We start from the raw sequence: 17,176 nt of genomic DNA on the forward strand, positions 1-17,176 counted from the left end.
CACAACAAGAACTTCCTAAGAAACACTGACACTTGTTATCTTTGTTTAATGAAATCACATTTTATTTCTGGTTCATTCTAATATGTACGTTATAAAGCATTTAATTAAATCTACCCATTTGAACAACTTCATCACTAGAAGTGTTTGATGAGACTATTATTGTAGTCTAGTAGGTCTACTGTGTAGTCTACTATGTTCTTTTTAAACCACTCCAAACAAGAAGCTCCCTCACAGGAAAAATAAAGTTATTCTATCTATGATTTCATTTTGATACTGTATACTTTTTGATACTGTATACAAATACTGTATACTGTATACAAAAAGGAAACTACAAACAGGCATGCCCAAACTAAAGATTCACAACCAAAATGAACTGTTACAGAACCGACTAGTTTCCTATCTGAGGGAATGGTCTTGATGGCATCTGCTTTGATGATGAGATCTACTGGGATGTGATACTGTACTAAACCATTAAAGGCTAAATGCATTAATATCATGAAGACTGCAAAGTCATTTTGGAACTATCTTTCTGAAGGTAATTTCTTAGCTTTTTTTAATTGAGAGAATTTAAATCAAAATAATTGTACACCTTTTATTTCAACTGATTTATGTTATTGTTAAAGGGAAGTGTATGTTTCTGTCACCCCGTCACCTAAAAAACAGTGTTTCACTCATACTGTCACGTCCTACATGGAATGGCCAATACCAGTATTTAGCTATTAGCTTGTCTCCAGTCCAATAAGGGTTGTTTGTTGTTATGTCTAAATAGTCTTTGGTTTGAAGAGGCTGAGGAAGGAAATGGTAGTGGAAACTATGTTTACCTCTTCTTTTACATGATATTGGAAGTTCTAATAAAAATGTTTCTATGATGATGATGATTTCTGCCCCCAGTTACCTGAGGATGAAGAGAACAATCCACCTACCGTGGAGTACAATAACCACATGCGGAGCAATGCCGTGTAAGTAGCAGATTTATGCAACTGTATGATTATGGAGGTTGGAGTGTAAGGTTTTTGTTTCTTACACCTCATGGTACAGCATGAGAACTGCTTTGGTTCTCATAAGATGTGTTATGTCAAGTATCATCAAGATGGCAGCAGACCACTGCTATATACAGCGTATAGCCTCTTATAGTACAAACAATCTATGTTTGGGCCCACACAATACTGTGAATATTGCCTCAAATGTGTGGAGACAGCATGGCACCATCACCCTTACCTTGTTCTTTCTGAGTTTTTTAAATGCTCAATTAGAAAAGTGTGTATGTGTGCATGTGTGGTGTGCAGTGACGTACCGCACTGCACGCACAGGAAAAAAAAGCCAATTTTAGGAAAACAGCAAATTTCCTGCAATTTTACACATTTTGCCATGTGACAGAGGGAAAAGGTTGCATTTTTTTTAGCTAATTTCCTGCTTTTCTACACATGTTGTTATGGCTTATGACGTGTTCATATACTATCTTTTAGGGTGGGGGGCAAAGCTTGTGGACCCCCCGAACTGCAGGGGTGTGTGGTACACCAAATGTGTGTGTGTGTGTGTGTGTGTTGGATCAAATCGAATTTATTTATATAGCCCTTCATACATCAGCTGATATCCCAAAGTGCTGTACAGAAACCCAGCCTAAAACCCCAAACAGCAAGCAATGCAGGTGTAGAAGCACGGTGGCTAGGAAAAACTCCCTAGAAAGGCCAAAACCTAGGGAGAAACCTAGAGAGGAACCAGGCTATGTTGGGTGGCCAATCCTCTTCTGGATGTGCCGGGTGGAGATTATAACAGAACATGGCCAAGATGTTCAAATGTTCATAAATGACCAGCATGGTCAAATAATAATAATCAGAACAGTTGAAACTGGAGCAGCAGCACGGCCAGGTGGACTGGGGACAGCAAGGAGTCATCATGCCCGGTAGTCCTGAGGCATGGTCCTAGGGCTCAGGTCCTCCAAGAGAGAGAAAGAAAGAGAGAAAGAGAGAATTAGAAAGAGCATACTTAAATTCACACAGGACACCGGATAGGACAGGAAAAGTACTCCAGATATAACAAACTAACCCTAGCCCCCCAACACAAACTACTGCAGCATACATACTGGGGGCTGAGACAGGAGGGGTCAGGAGACACTGTTGTATCCGATGACACCCCCGGACAAGGCCAAACAGGAATGATATAACCCCACCCACTTTGCCAAAGCACAGCCCCCATACCACTAGATGGATATCTTCAACCACCAACTTACCATCCTGAGACAAGGCCGAGTGTAGCCCACAAAGATCTCCGCCACGGCACAACCCAAGGGGGGGCGCCAACCCAGACAGGAAGATCACATCAGTGACTCAACTCACTCAAGTGACGCACCCCTCCTATAGATGGTATGAAAGAGCCCTTGTAAGCCAGTGACTCAGCCCCTGTAATAGGGTTAGAGGCAGAGAATCCCAGTGGAAAGAGGGGAACTGGCCAGGCAGAGACAGCAAGGGCGGTTCGTTGCTCCAGAGCCTTTCCGTTCACCTTCACACTCCTGGGCCAGACTACACTCAATCATATGACCCACTGAAGAGATGAGTCTTCAGTAAAAACTTAAAGGTTGAGACCGAGTTTGCATCTCTCACATGGGTAGGCAGACCATTCCATAAAAATGGAGCTCTATAGGAGAAAGCCCTGCCTCCAGCTGTTTGCTTAGAAATTCTAGGGACAATTAGGAGGCCTGCGTCTTGTAACCGTAGCGTACATGTAGGTATGTACGGCAGGACCAAATCAGAGAGATAGGTAGGAGCAAGCCCATGTAATGCTTTGTAGGTTAGCAGTAAAACCTTGAAATCAGCCCTTGCCTTGACAGGAAGCCAGTGTAGGGAGGCTAGCACTGGAGTAATATGATCACATTTTTTGGTTCTAGTCAGGATTCTAGCAGCCGTATTTAGCACTAACTGAAGTTTATTTAGTGCTTTATCCGGGTAGCCGGAAAGTAGAGCATTGGAGTAGTCTAACCTAGAAGTGACAAAAGCATGGATTAATTTTTCTGCATAATTTTTGGACAGAAAGTTTCTGATTTTTGCAATGTTACATAGATGCAAAAAAAGCTGTCTTTGAAACAGTCTTAATATGTTCTTCAAAAGAGAGATCAGGGTCCAGAGTAACGCCGAGGTCCTTCACAGTTTTATTTGAGACGACTGTACAACCATTAAGATTAATTGTCAGATTCAGCAGAAGATCTCTTTGTTTCTTGGGACCTAGAACAAGCATCTCTGTTTTGTCCGAGTTTAAAAGTAGAAAGTTTGCAGCCATCCACTTCCTTATGTCTGAAACACATGCTTCTAGCGAGGGCAATTTTGGGGCTTCACCATGTTTCATTGAAATGTACAGCTGTGTGTCATCCGCATAGCAGTGAAAGTTAACATTATGTTTTCGAATGACATCCCCAAGAGGTAAAATATATAGTGAAAACAATAGTGGTCCTAAAATGGAACGTTGAGGAACACCGAAATTTACAGTTGATTTGTCAGAGGACAAACCTTTCACAGAGACAAACTGATATCTTTCTGACAGATAAGATCTAAACCAGGCCAGAACTTGTCCGTGCAGACCAATTTGGGTTTCCAATCTCTCCAAAAGAATGTGGTGATCGATGGTATCAAAAGCAGCACTAAGGTCTAGGAGCACGAGGACAGATGCAGAGCCTCGGTCTGATGCCATTAAAAGGTCATTTACCACCTTCACAAGTGCAGTCTCAGTGCTATGATGGGGTCTAAAACCAGACTGAATCATTTCGTATACATTGTTTGTCTTCAGGAAGGCAGGGAGTTGCTGCGCAACAGCCTTTTCTAACATTTTTGAGAGGAATGGAAGATTAGGCTGATAGTTTTTTATATTTCCTGAGTCAAGGATTGGCTTTTTCAAGAGAGGCTTTATTACTGCCACTTTTAGTGAGTTTGGCACACATCCGGTGGATAGAGAGCTGTTTATTATGTTCAACATAGGAGGGCCACGCACAGGAAGCAGCTCGTTCAGTAGTTTAGTTGGAATAGGGTCCAGTATGCAGCTTGAAGGTTTAGAGGCCATGATTATTTTCATCATTGTGTCAAGCGATATAGTACTAAAACACTTGAGTGTCTCTCTTGATCCTAGGTCCTGGCAGAGTTGTGCAGACTCAGGACAACTGAGCTTTGAAGGAATACGCAGATTTAAAGAGGAGTCCGTAATTTGCTTTCTAATAATCATGATCTTTTCCTCAAAGAAGTTCATGAATTTATTACTGCTGAAGTGAAAGCCATCCTCTCTTGGGTATTGCTGCTTTTTAGTTAGCTTTGCAACAGTATCAAAAAGCAATTTCGGATTGTTCTTATTTTCCTCAATTAAGTTGGAAAAATAGGATGATCGAGCAGCAGTAAGGGCTCTTCGATACTGCACGGTACTGTCTTTCCAAGCTAGTCGGAAGACTTCCAGTTTGGTGTGGCGCCATTTCCGTTCCAATTTTCTGGAAGCTTGCTTCAGAGCTCGGGTATTTTCTGTATACCAGGGAGCTAGTTTCTTCTGAGAAATGTTTTTAGTTTTTAGGGGTGCAACTGCATCTAGGGTATTGCGCAAGGTTAAATTGAGTTCCTCAGTTAGGTGGTTAAATTATTTTTGTCCTCTGGCGTCCTTGGGTAGACAGAGGGAGTCTGGAAGGACATCAAGGAATCTTTGTGTTGTCTGTGAAGCACTTCTTTTGATGTTCCTTGGTTGGGGTCTGAGCAGATTATTTGTTGCAATTGCAAACGTAATAAAATGGTGGTCCGATAGTCCAGGATTGTGAGGAAAAACATTAAGATCCACAACATTTATTCCATGGGACAAAACTAGGTCCAGAGTATGACTGTGACAGTGAGTAGGTCCAGAGACATGTTGGACAAAACCCACTGAGTCGATGATGGCTCCGAAAGCCTTTTGGAGTGTGTCTGTGGACTTTTCCATGTGAATATTAAAGTCACCAAAAATGTGAATATTATCTGCTATGACTACAAGGTCCGATAGGAATTCAGGGAACTCAATGAGGAACGCTGTATATGGCCCAGGAGGCCTGTAAACAGTAGCTATAAAAAGTGATTGAGTAAGCTGCATAGATTTCATGACTAGAAGCTCAAAAGATGAAAACGTCATTTTTTTTGTGTAAATTTAAATTTGCTATCGTAAATGTTAGCAACACCTCCGCCTTTGCGGGATGCACGGGGGATATGGTCACTAGTGTAGCCAGGAGCTGAGGCCTCATTTAACACAGTAAATTCATCAGGCTTAAGCCATGTTTCAGTCAGGCCAATCACATCAAGTTTATGATCAGTGATTAGTTAATTAACTATAATTGCCTTTGAAGTAAGGGATCTAACATTAAGTAGCCCTATTTTGAGATATGAGGTATCATGATCTCTTTCAATAATGACAGGAATGGAGGAGGTCTTTATCATTTAGTGAGATTGCTAAGGCTAACACAGCCATGTTTAGTTTTGCCCAACCTAGGTCGGGGTACAGACACGGTCTCAATGGGGATAGCTGAGCTGACTACGCTGACTGTGCTAGTGGCAGACTCCACTATGCTGGCAGGCTGGCTAACAGCCTGCTGCCTGGCCTGCACCCTATTTCATTGTGGAGCTAGAGGAGTTAGAGCCCTATCTTTGTTGGATAGGCTACGTGCTCTGTCTTTAAGTTAATCTGTTCTGTGTTGATAGGGGTGTTCCATAGCTCTGGACGGGTGCTTTCTTAAAGTGACCTTGAAGTTATAGAAAATGCATTTGATGTGTGTGAGAGGAGGATTTTGTCTATTTAGGAGGTATCTGTCTATTTGATGTTAAACAATATAGAAAAAGAACAGGAACCAACTTTCAATTCCATTTAAGTGAATCAATTTGAAAATAGAAAGAGTGTACTCGTCAGAATATTTTAATTAATAAACTGTCTGGCTGAGGCCTTGATATGATGAAACCATGTTGGAGAAGAAGTGTAGCCGATATATTTACTTGAATTCAATGGTTGACGTTTAAATATAAGGGTTTCAGGTATCAGTGTGTATCAGTTTCACACATAAAAGTTGTAACCTTAATGTAACCTTTGTCTTTCACAGAACGGAATCAAATTCCTCTGTGGAACAGTCAGAACTGACGCTAGAGCCTGATGTCATCTCCCCCTACACGTTCAACAGATGAGCCTATCCTACACTGACATCTGCTGGACAGAAACCAGTTCTCTCTTCCTCATCACCGTAGACTGTTCTGTTCATGGAATTTATAGTACATTTTTACTACTTAATTTTATGAAATCACATTGTAACCTGTTTGTTATAAATATGGTTCATTCTAATCTCTACGTTATAAAGCATTTTATTAATTCTACCCATTTGTGCAACCTAGTCACTAAAGTGTTTGATGAGACTATTATTGTAGTCTAGTAGGTCTACTGTGTAGTCTACTACGTTCTTTTAAACCACTCCAAACAAGAAGTTCCCTCACAGGAAAAATATATTCTATCTATGATTTCATTTTGCATGTCTGCTGCTTTGTTGAAAACAATTAAACATTTTACATTGAGAATGTGAAGGCAATATACACTATGTCAATCATGAATGATCCACATGTTAAAATAACTGTCATATTTGTTTTAAACTCTGGCTGGATTCCAGTAAGAATTACACATCATTTTGCAAACAGGCATAATGTGACTTGCAAGCCTGGTGTGGCCTGTAAACTATGCATTTGAGACCACTGTATTTGGGTAAAACTAGTAGTGATGTTCAATTTCATACCGGAGCAGTTAACTTCAAAGCAGTGCAACGATGCCTGTAACATTTTAATCAGAAGCACGTTATCAATGACTTCCAAAGCTTTGTTTTGTCAAACAACCGCCTGATTGGTTTGGCAATGGTTTCACTAGAAGATAAAAAGGCACCTCATCAAAAATAATGTGGCTGTTCTACATTCTTTTGACCGGCAAGTGCCACTAGTTTACACTGTGATGATCAAAGCCTTGAGTGATCAAAGCATTGAGTAATCAATCTATTTTCGACACAATTGGCTAGAAAGCCTCAACGATGAAGGAAGATCAGTCTCCCCATCACTAAAAACTAGGCCGTCAAAAGAAGGCCTTATGAAGTATCTATTGTCTTAAAGTCACAATTGCAATGGCAACACAGTCACTTAAAATCTTACAGAATAAAAGCCACGGGACTGAATACAAAACTTGTAACGTCAAGAGAGTGATGGGTGTAGAGTCAGGCGCAGAGAGCAGACGTTTCACGGGAAAAAAAACGCTTTAATCTCCTCAGTAAACAGGAACAAAAATGGGTGAAGCCAAAACACAGGCGCAACACAACCCAAATACCACTATTACATAAACGGGACAGCGAAAACACAAAATGAACAATACACCTACAACGTACAGTGACAACAAGCTCGCACAAACACGCGGGCTAAACGAACTTAAACAATACCCATCACAAAAGCCCAACAAGGAGCAGGTGAAAACAATTACACCAAAACAAACGAAAACGAAAAAGGGATCGGTGGCAGCTAGTAGACCGGCGACGATGACGGCCGAGTGCCACCCGAACATGAAGGGCAGCCAACTTCGGTGATGTTCGTGACAAAACTAAAACAAACACATCTCTGTCAATAGCAAACACATTCATGGGTAGTACTGGTAAATCTAAAATTCACTCAAGTGGCACCCTGGGAAATATACAAATAAGACTTAAAGCCACACAGCAGGGCTATTCAATTCTACTCCTGGAAGGCAGAGCCATTTCAGGATTTGGATTTTTGTATGGTTTTTGTATGGTTCCTAAAATCCCGTTTAGGGTACTTCAGAGATCCTAAAATGGTTCCCCTACCAACCTGTAGCACTCACATATATAATCATGAAGTGCTTTGAAAGGCTGGTCATGGCACACATCAACTCCATCAGGCCATCCAGGCCATCATGAAGTATATAAAAGTATACCAAAGGGGTCAATTTTGGGACGTGTTCTCTTCACTACTTACATAAATACCATTGGTCAATCTGTTAAAAATGTTCAATTTAATCTATATGCAGATGATAGTATTATGTACGCTATTGCCCTGACTGTTGATCTGGCTGTGTCAAAACTACAGTCAGATTTTATAGCTATGCAGCAATCCCTTGCAGATTTAAAACTTGCAATTAATACAGGCAAAATGAAATACATGTTGTTTTTAAACTCTCGCAAGAATGTTTCAGATGAACTACATGTTCACTCATTAGATGGTTCTCCAATCGAACGAGTTCCCACATATAAATACTTAGGCATTTGGATTGATATGGATTTGACATTTAAAAAACATATAGATGAACTGGTTAAGAAGCTAAGATTTCAAGTTGGCTTTTTCTACAGAAACAGATTGTGCATTTCTCTAAGCAGTAGGAAGTAGATTATTCAGTCAATCTTTTTATCTGTTCTTGATTATGGTGATATTATTTATTATAGAGCACCTGCTACTACTCTTAAACCTTTGGATGCTATCTACCATAGTGACCTTTGTTTTGTTACAGTTGACAGTTTTGATACTCATCACTGCATCCTGTGTCAGAAGGTTGGCTGGACTTCGCTAAAGACTCATAGTAGATCTCTACATCACTCAATTTTTGTTTACAAGGCCCTACTTCATAAACTTCTGTCTTATCTAACTTTGCTGTTGAAGTAGACACCTGAGTTGCCTAACCAATTCACAGGATTGGTTAACTCTTCTGTTTCCTAGAATCTCCACCGAGCTAGGTAAATCTGCTTTTAGTTTGATGGCACCGTAATGCCGGAAGAAAATTCTAAATACATTTCATCTTAAAGTTCTGGTACCATTTGGGCAATTTAGAGTATTGATTGGGGACTTATTTGTGTAGAAATGTAAACTGTTTTTCTGGGTGACTTGTGATGTTTTCAGATGACTGTGTTTGTGTGCGTGTGTATATATATACAGCACCAGTCAAAAGTTTGGACACGCGTACTCATTCAAAGGTTTTTCTTTATTTTGACTATTTTCTACATTGTAGAATGATTGTGAAGACATCACAACTGTGAAATAACACATATAATCATGTAGTAGCCAAAAAAGTGTTAAACAAATCAAAATAGATTTTAGATTTTAGATTCTTCAAAGTAGCCACCCTTTGCCTTGATGACAGCTTTGCACACGCTTGGCATTCTCTCAACTAGCTTCACCTGGAATGCTTTTTTAAAATTTTTTTTTACCTGGAATGCTTTTTCTTGAAGGAGTTCCCACATATACTGAGCACTTGTTGGCTGCTTCTCCTTCTTGGTCAAATAGCCCTTACACAGCTTGGAGGTGTGTTGGGTTATTATCATGTTGAAGAAAAAAAAGAATATCCCACAAAGCGCAAACCAGATGGGATGGCGTATCGCTGCAGAATGCTGTGGTAGCCATGCTGGTTAAGTGTGCCTTGAATTCTAAATAAATCACTGACCGTGTCACCAGCAAAGCACCCCCACACCATCACACCTCCTCATCCATGCGTCACGGTGGGAACCAGACATGCAGAGATCATCCGTTCACCTACTCTGCGTCTCACAAAGACACTGCGGTTGGAACCAAAATCTCAAATTTGGACCAAAGGACAGATTTGCAGTAACTCAAACATAAAAGCATGATTCACGCAGTCTCCTCTGAACAGTTTCTGTTGAGATGGGTCTGTTACTTGAAATCTGTGAAGCATTTGTTTGGGCTGCTTGGGTATATTGTGTATATTTATTTTGGTTGTATACACAGTACAAGGCACATTTGTAAAAGAGACATATGTCTCAATATGTCTTCCCTGTTAAAATAAAGGTTAAATAAAGCATTTAAATACATCCCAGACACCCTGAGAGGGGTGTAATTGCAGACCTCAATTAGGGGCGTTTTCTGATAATGGGCGTTTCTTGATATCAAGTGACACCCATTGATGCTAACCGTAACCCAACTGTAGCATTGCACAAAGCCTAACCCTAACCTTTTTAAACAAATCATCTGCGCTTTATATTTTTATTTTTCCCCTCACTCAATGTTTTTCATTCAACTTTTTCACCCCGGACACTTTATCTGGACATGGTTCTACACGACCTCCACCAGCCGAAGCTAAGAAGTAACATTATGCCTTCTAATTGCAGTCGCTGTACTCATAATATACAGGAGAACGATCGCCTTAGGGTGAGGATAGCCGTGCTGCAAGCCCAGCTTCAGACGCAATCGCAATATTTAGGTAAGGGCAATTTAAGTGTAGGAAAGAATGAAACAGTCTGTGCCACCAGTAAGTACAGATAGCAGGATAAATCCACTCGCACAGTCTCAGCAGGCGGACAATTTTCTCATGGCTTCTGGAAGGAAATGATGTAGGAATACTCAACCGGTTCTTGACGCTACCCATCCCTTAAGCGAGATAATTGTCATGAGCAACCGCTGAATAGCATAGCGCCCCAGTCAAATAATATTACAAAAAATATGCATATTCATGAAATCACAAGTGCAATATCGCAAAACACAGTTTAGCCTTTTGTTAATCCACCTGTCGTCTCAGATTTTGAAATTATGCTTTACAGCGAAAGCAATCCAAGCGTTTGTGTAAGTTTATTGATCGCATGACAAAACATTAAGTACACTTAGCATCAGGTAGCTTGGTCACGAAAATCAGAAAAGCAATCAAATTAATAGTTTACCTTTGATGATTTTCAGATGTTTTCACTCACGAGACTCCCAGTTACACAACAAATGTTCCTTTTGTTCCATAAAGATTATTTTTATATCCAAAATACCTCAGTTTGTTTGGCGCATTATGTTCAGAAATCCACAGGAAAGAGCGGTCACGACAACGCAGACAAATTCCAAATAATATCCGTAATGTCCACAGAAACATGTCAAACGTTTTTTATAATCAATCCTCAGGTTGTTTTTAAAATATATAATTGATAATATATCAACCGCAACGGTCTTGTTCAGTAGGAGAGGGAAAGGAAATGGCTGTCCGAACCCTGTTGCAAGACTCATGTGACCACCTGACGCGGTGTTATCTTTCTGGCTAATTTTTACAAAATAAAAGCCTGAAACTATGTCTGAAGAAGGTTGACACCTAGAGGAAGCGATAGGAAAAGGAATCTGGTTGATATCCCTTTAAATGGAGCAATGGGAGGCTATGGAACATTGAGTTTTCAAAATAGAAGACACTTCCTGGTTTGTTTTTTCTCAGGGTTTCGCCTGCAATATCAGTTCTGTTATACTCACAGACAATATTTTTGACAGTTTTGGAAGCTTTAGAGTGTTGTCTATCGTAAACTGTCAATTATATGCATATTCTAGCATCTGATCCTGAGAAATAGGCTGTTTACTTTGGGAACGATATTTTTCCAAACATAAAAATAGTGCCCCCTAGCTTCAAGAGGTTTAAGCAACGAGTCGGAGTCAGAGGCCGAGCCTTCTCTGGTCTCTCTTCCACCCGTTATGGGGCCTGAGACGTCGAAGTCTCCCACCATTAGCTCTGACAAATTGAAAATCCTGGTCATTAGCAACTCCATTACCCGCAGTATTAGACTTAAAAAGAATCATCCAGTGATCATACACTGTTTACCAGGAGGCAGGGCTACCGTCGTTAAGGCTAATCTGAAGATGGTGCTAGCTAAGGCTAAAATTGGCGAGTGTAGAGAGTATAGGGATATTGTTATCCACGTCGGCACCAACGATGTCAGGATGAAACAGTCAGAGGTCACCAAGCGCAACATAGCTTCAGGATGCAGGCCTCCTTATTGTCCCAAGAAGCAAACAGCAGGGCTTTCTCCTATAGAGCTCAATTTTTATGGAATGGTCTGCTTATCCATGTGAGAGACGCAGACTTGGTCTCGACCTTTAAGTCTTTATTGAAGACTCATCTCTTCAGTAGGTCCTATGATTGAGTGTAGTCTGGTCCAGGGGTGTGAAGGTGAACGGAAAGGCACTGGAGTGATGAACCACCCTTGCTGTCTCTGCCTGGCCGGCTCGCCTTTATCCACTGGGATTCTCTGCTTCTGATCCTATTATGGGGGCTGAGTCACTGGCTTACCGGTGCTCTTCCATGCCGTCCCTAGGAGGGGTGCGTCACTTGAGTTGGCTGAGTCACTGACGTGATCTTCTTGTCCGGGTTGGCGCCCCCCTCGGGTTTGTGCCGTGGGGGACATCTTCGTGGGCTAAACTCAGCCTTGTCTCAGGGTAGTAAGTTGGTGGTTTGAAGATATCCCTCTAGTGGTGTGGGGGCTGTGCTTTGGCAAAGTGGGTGGGGTTATATCCTTCCTGTTTGGCCCTGTCCGGGGGTGTCATTGGATGGGGCCACAGTGTCTCCTGACCCCTCCTGTCTCAGCCTCCAGTATTTATGCTGCAATAGTTTATGTGTAGGGGGCTAGGGTCAGTTTGTTATGTCTGGAGTACTTCTCCTGTCTTATCCTGTGTGAATTTAAGTATGCTCCTTCTAACTCTCTCTCTCTTTCCTTCTTTTCTCTCTTCTCTCGGAGGACCTGAGACCTAGGACCATGCCTCAGGACTACCTGGCCTGATGAGTCCTTGCTGTCCCCAGTCCAACCCAGTCCTCCTGCTGCTGCTCCAGTTTCAAATGTTCTGCCTGCGGCTATGGAACCCTGACCTGTTCACGTTTTATCTTGTCCCGGACCTGCTGTTTTTGACTCTCTATCTCTCTGCCGCACCTGCTGTCTCTAACTCTGAGTGATCAGCTATGAAAAGCCAACTGACATTTACTCCTGAGGTGCTGACCTGTTGCACCCTCTACAACCACTGTGATTATTATTATTTGACCCTGCTGGTCATCTATGAACGCTTGAACATCTTGGCCATGTACTGTTCTAGTCTCCACCGGCACAACCAGAAGAGGCCTGGCCACCCCTCAGAGCCTGGTTCCTCTCTAGGGAGCTCTAGGGAGTTTTTCCTAGCCGCCATGCTTCTACATTGCTGTTTGGGGTTTTAGACTGGGTTTCTGTATAGCACTTTGTGACATCGGCTGATGCAAAAGGGGCTTTATAAATACATTTGATTGATTGATTGATTGTTTGTGTTGAGAAACCATCCGTCTCATAACCTCAGATCTTACCAATGGCTGTGCATCTCATTTGCACTCCAGTCTGCTCTCTCCCACCTGGACAAGAAGAATACTTACAGTACATGAGAATGCTCTTCATCAACTACTTCTCAGCTTTCAATACCATAGTGCCCTCCAAGCTTGTCACCAAGCGCTGGACGCCGCTGGGACTGAACACCTCCCTCTGCAATTGGATCCGGGATGTCCTTGACTCCCTGGACTTCAGGTGGTGAGTGTAGGCAACAACAACTCTGCCATGCTGACCCTCAAAACAGGGGTGTGTGTTTAGCCCCCCCCCCCTACGTACTCCCTGTTTTCCCACGACTCTGTTGCCACACACGCAGTGGAGAGGGTCAAGAGTGTCAAGTTCCTCGGTGTCCACATCACTGAGGACTTTAACATGGTCCTCTCACACCAGCACAGTCGTGAACAAGGCCCGGCAGCACCTCTTCTCCCTCAGAAGGCTGAAACGACTTGGCATGGCCTCTCAGATGTACCATCGAGAGCACCCTGGCTGGTTGTATCATCGTCTGGTATGGCAACTGCACCACCCTCGACCAGAAGGCCCTACAGAGGGTGGTGCGGACGGCCCAGCACATCACTCGGGGCAAGCTCCAATCCATCCAGGACATACAGTTGAAGTTGGAAGTTTACATACACCTTAGCCAAATACATTTCAACTCAGTTTTTCACAATTCCTGACATTTAATCCTAGTAAATATTCCATGTTTTAGGTCAGTTAGGATCACCACTTTATTTTAAGAATGTGAAATGTCAGAATAATAGTTGAGAGAATTATATTTTTTTCAGCTTTCATACTTCTTTCATCACATTCCCAGTGGGTCAGAAGTTTACATACACTCAATTAGTATTCCTAGCATTGCCTTTAAATTGTTTAACTTGGGTCACACATTTTGGGTAGCCTTCCACAAGCTTCCCACAATAAGTTGGGTGAATTTTAGCCCATTCCTTTGTAGGCCTCCTTGCTTGCACACGCCTTTTCAGTTCTGCCCACAAATGTTCTATAGGATTGAGGTCAGGGCGTTGTGCCACTCCAATACCTTGACTTGTTGTCCTTAAGCCATTTTGCCACGACTTTGGAAGTATGCTTGGGGTCATTGTCCATTTGGAAGACCCATTTGCGACCAAACTTTAACTTCCTGACTTATGTCTTGTGATGTTGCTTCAATATTTCCACATAATTTTCCATCCTCATGATGCCATCTATTTTGTGAAGTGCACCAGTCCCTCCTGCAGCAAATCACCCCCACAACATGATGCTGCCACCCTGTTCTTCACGGTTGGGATGTGTTCTTTGGCTTGCAAGCCTCCCCCTTTTTCCTCCAAACATAGCGATGGTCATTATGGCCAAACAGTTAAATTTTTGTTTCCTCAGACCAGAGGACATTTCTCCAAAAGTACGATCTTTATTCCTATGTGCAGTTGCAAACCGTAGTCTGTCTTTTTTATGGCGATTTTGGAGCAGTGGCTTCTTCCTTGCTGAGTGGCCATTCAGGTTATTTCGATATAGGACTCGTTTTACTGTGGATATTCCCCCAGCATTTTCACAAGATCCTTTGCTGTTGTTCTGCGATTGATTTGCACTTCTCGCACCAAAGTACGTTCATCTCTAGGAGACAGAATGCGTCTCCTTCCTGAGCGGTATGACGGCTGCGTGGTCCCATGGTGTTTATACTTGCATACTATTGTTTGTACAGATGAACGTGGTACCTTCAGGCTTTTGGAAATTGCTCCCAAGGATGAACCAGATTTGTGGAGGTCTACAAAACAAATTCTGAGGTCCTGGCTGATTCCTTTTGATTTTCCCATGATGTCAAGCAAAGAGGCCCTTAGTTTGAAGGTAGGCCTTGAAATACATTAACAGGTACACCTCCGATTGACTCGAATTATGTTAATTAGCCTATCAGAAGCTTCTAAAGACATGACATCCTTTTCTTGAATTTTCCAAGATGTTTAAAGGAACAGTCAACTTAGTGTATGTAAACTTCTGACCCACTGGAAGTGTGATACCGTGAATTATAAGTGAAATAATCTGTCTGTAAACAATCGTTGGAAAAATGACTTGTGTCATGCACAAAGTAGATGTCCTAACCGACTTGACAAAACTATACTTTGTTAACAAGAAATTTGTGGAGTGGTTGAAAAACAATTTTTAATGACTCCAACCTAAGTGTATGTAAACTTCCGACTTCAAGTGTACATGCCAGGCGGTGTCTGAGATAAAGGCCCCAAAAATGGACAAAGACTAAAGACACCTGAGACATGGACTGTTCTGCATGCTCCCACCGGCAGATGATACTGGTGCATCAAGGCTCAGACCAACAGTCTCCTAAACAGCTTCTATCCCCTGGCCATAAGATTGTTTAATGGACATTGAGTAAGGAACTGTCACTGACCTGTATATACTTGCTTTCTTCAACCTATATGGTACATCTTGTGTGTTTTTAAAAAATTGTTATTTGTTTTTTTATCTTTTCTATTATTATCTATATTATTATCACTATCACTGCATTATTGGGAAAGAGCTAACGAGGTAAGAATTCCACTGTACTGTTTTACGTCTGTTGTATCCTGTGCACGCGGCGAATAAACTTTGAAACTTGAAACTACAGCATCGCTCTCAAGAACCTTATTTGGTTCTAACTTGCACCTCTATTTTTAAGAGTTTAAAGTCAATCTCCAGGCTTCTCCTCGCACAACAAATGTTTGGTAACGCACCATTACTCTTAACCAGATCCTGCACAGTCCTCTCCAAAGAGATCACACAGGGGTCAGGGGTCATGATGTCATTCCCCAATGCTCTCCTGGGACACCAGAGTCAGCCACACACGCACGGGAGGGAGAGATCATGTCCATATGCTCTCTTGGGAGACTAAAATGACCACTGGGACAGGAACACATCAGAACCCAGCCCGCAGCATCAGTCTCAACACGCCCCAAGGTAAAAGGTTCAAAGGTTTGATCAAGTACAAGGTCACACTCAGACCTCCACAGGCACATGAATGATTTCACAAAGGTTTCAGGATTCACATTGTCATCTAAATCTCAGTTAGCTCAGTATGGATAACTGTAGAAACAATTTGTCCCACTGAGTAGAGAAACAGTAGGTGAGACGATTACAGCCTTTCTTACTTTTGGGTACTGCATTAGACCCTCTGAATCACGCTGCCAGATTATACTGAGGTTCACTGTATTTTTTCACCACAAAAATGTTGCCATGAATAAAAAAAGATCTAACAGAAGATCTCTGTTGTGCGTGTTGTTTTACCTTGTTACAATAACAGCAGCATCCACTATTTATTTATTTTACTACTATGCATCAATATGATCTGCCATTATGCATTTACAGTTCCCTCTGCAGTGATGTTCTATTGCCCCCCTGAGAGTGTAACTCATGATGGCTCTGAACAAACTTTATTTGACTCTATGTAAACTGGAAACCACACATCCTGAGGCTGCATTCATTGTAGCTGGGGATTATAACAAGGCTAATCTGAAAACAAGACTCCCTAAATTGTATCAGCATATCGATTGCGCAACCAGCTGACCACGACTCCATTTTGTTGATCCCTGCCTACAGACAGAAGCTAAAACAAGAAGCTCCCTCGCTCAGGTCTGTTCAACGCTGGTCCGACCAATCTGATTCCACGCTCCAAGACTGCTTCCATCACGTGGACTGGGATATGTTCCGCATTGCGTCCAACAACAACATTGACGAATACGCTGATTCGGTGAACGAGTTCATTAGAAATTGCATTGAAGATGTTGTTCCCATAGCAACACTTAAAACATTCCTAAACCAGAAACCATGGATTGATGGCAGCATTGGAGTGAAACTGAAAGAGCGAACCACTGCTTTTAACCAGGGCAAGGTGACCGGAAATACAAACGGTGTAGCTATTCCCTCCGCAAGGCAATCAAACAAGCTAAGCTTCAGTATAGAGACAAAGTAGAGTCGCAATTCAACGGCTCAAACACAAGAGGAATGTGGCAGGGTCTACAGTCAATCATGGATTACAAAAAGAAAACCAGCCACGTCACGGACCAGGATGTCTTGCTCCCAGGCAGACGAAATAACTTTTTT

The 17,176-nt window shown here is 42.0% G+C and overlaps 1 long non-coding RNA gene across 2 annotated transcripts; it reads left to right on the forward strand.

The window, feature by feature from the left end:
- Positions 1-381: 381 nt before the first annotated feature.
- On the forward strand, positions 382-6,846 carry LOC112218708. 2 transcript variants are annotated; one of them, XR_002948654.2, is made up of 3 exons: positions 382-535; positions 892-959; positions 6,080-6,846. It is a non-coding gene; the product is annotated as an uncharacterized LOC112218708 (long non-coding RNA). The 2 variants fall into 2 exon arrangements; XR_006079367.1 differs by lacking the exon at positions 382-535 and adding an exon at positions 712-801 and having other exon boundaries at positions 6,080-6,845.
- Positions 6,847-17,176: the final 10,330 nt, after the last annotated feature.

The sequence above is a fragment of the Oncorhynchus tshawytscha genome, linkage group LG19 (assembly GCF_018296145.1).
Source record: "Oncorhynchus tshawytscha isolate Ot180627B linkage group LG19, Otsh_v2.0, whole genome shotgun sequence".
NCBI classification, from domain to species: domain Eukaryota; kingdom Metazoa; phylum Chordata; class Actinopteri; order Salmoniformes; family Salmonidae; genus Oncorhynchus; species Oncorhynchus tshawytscha.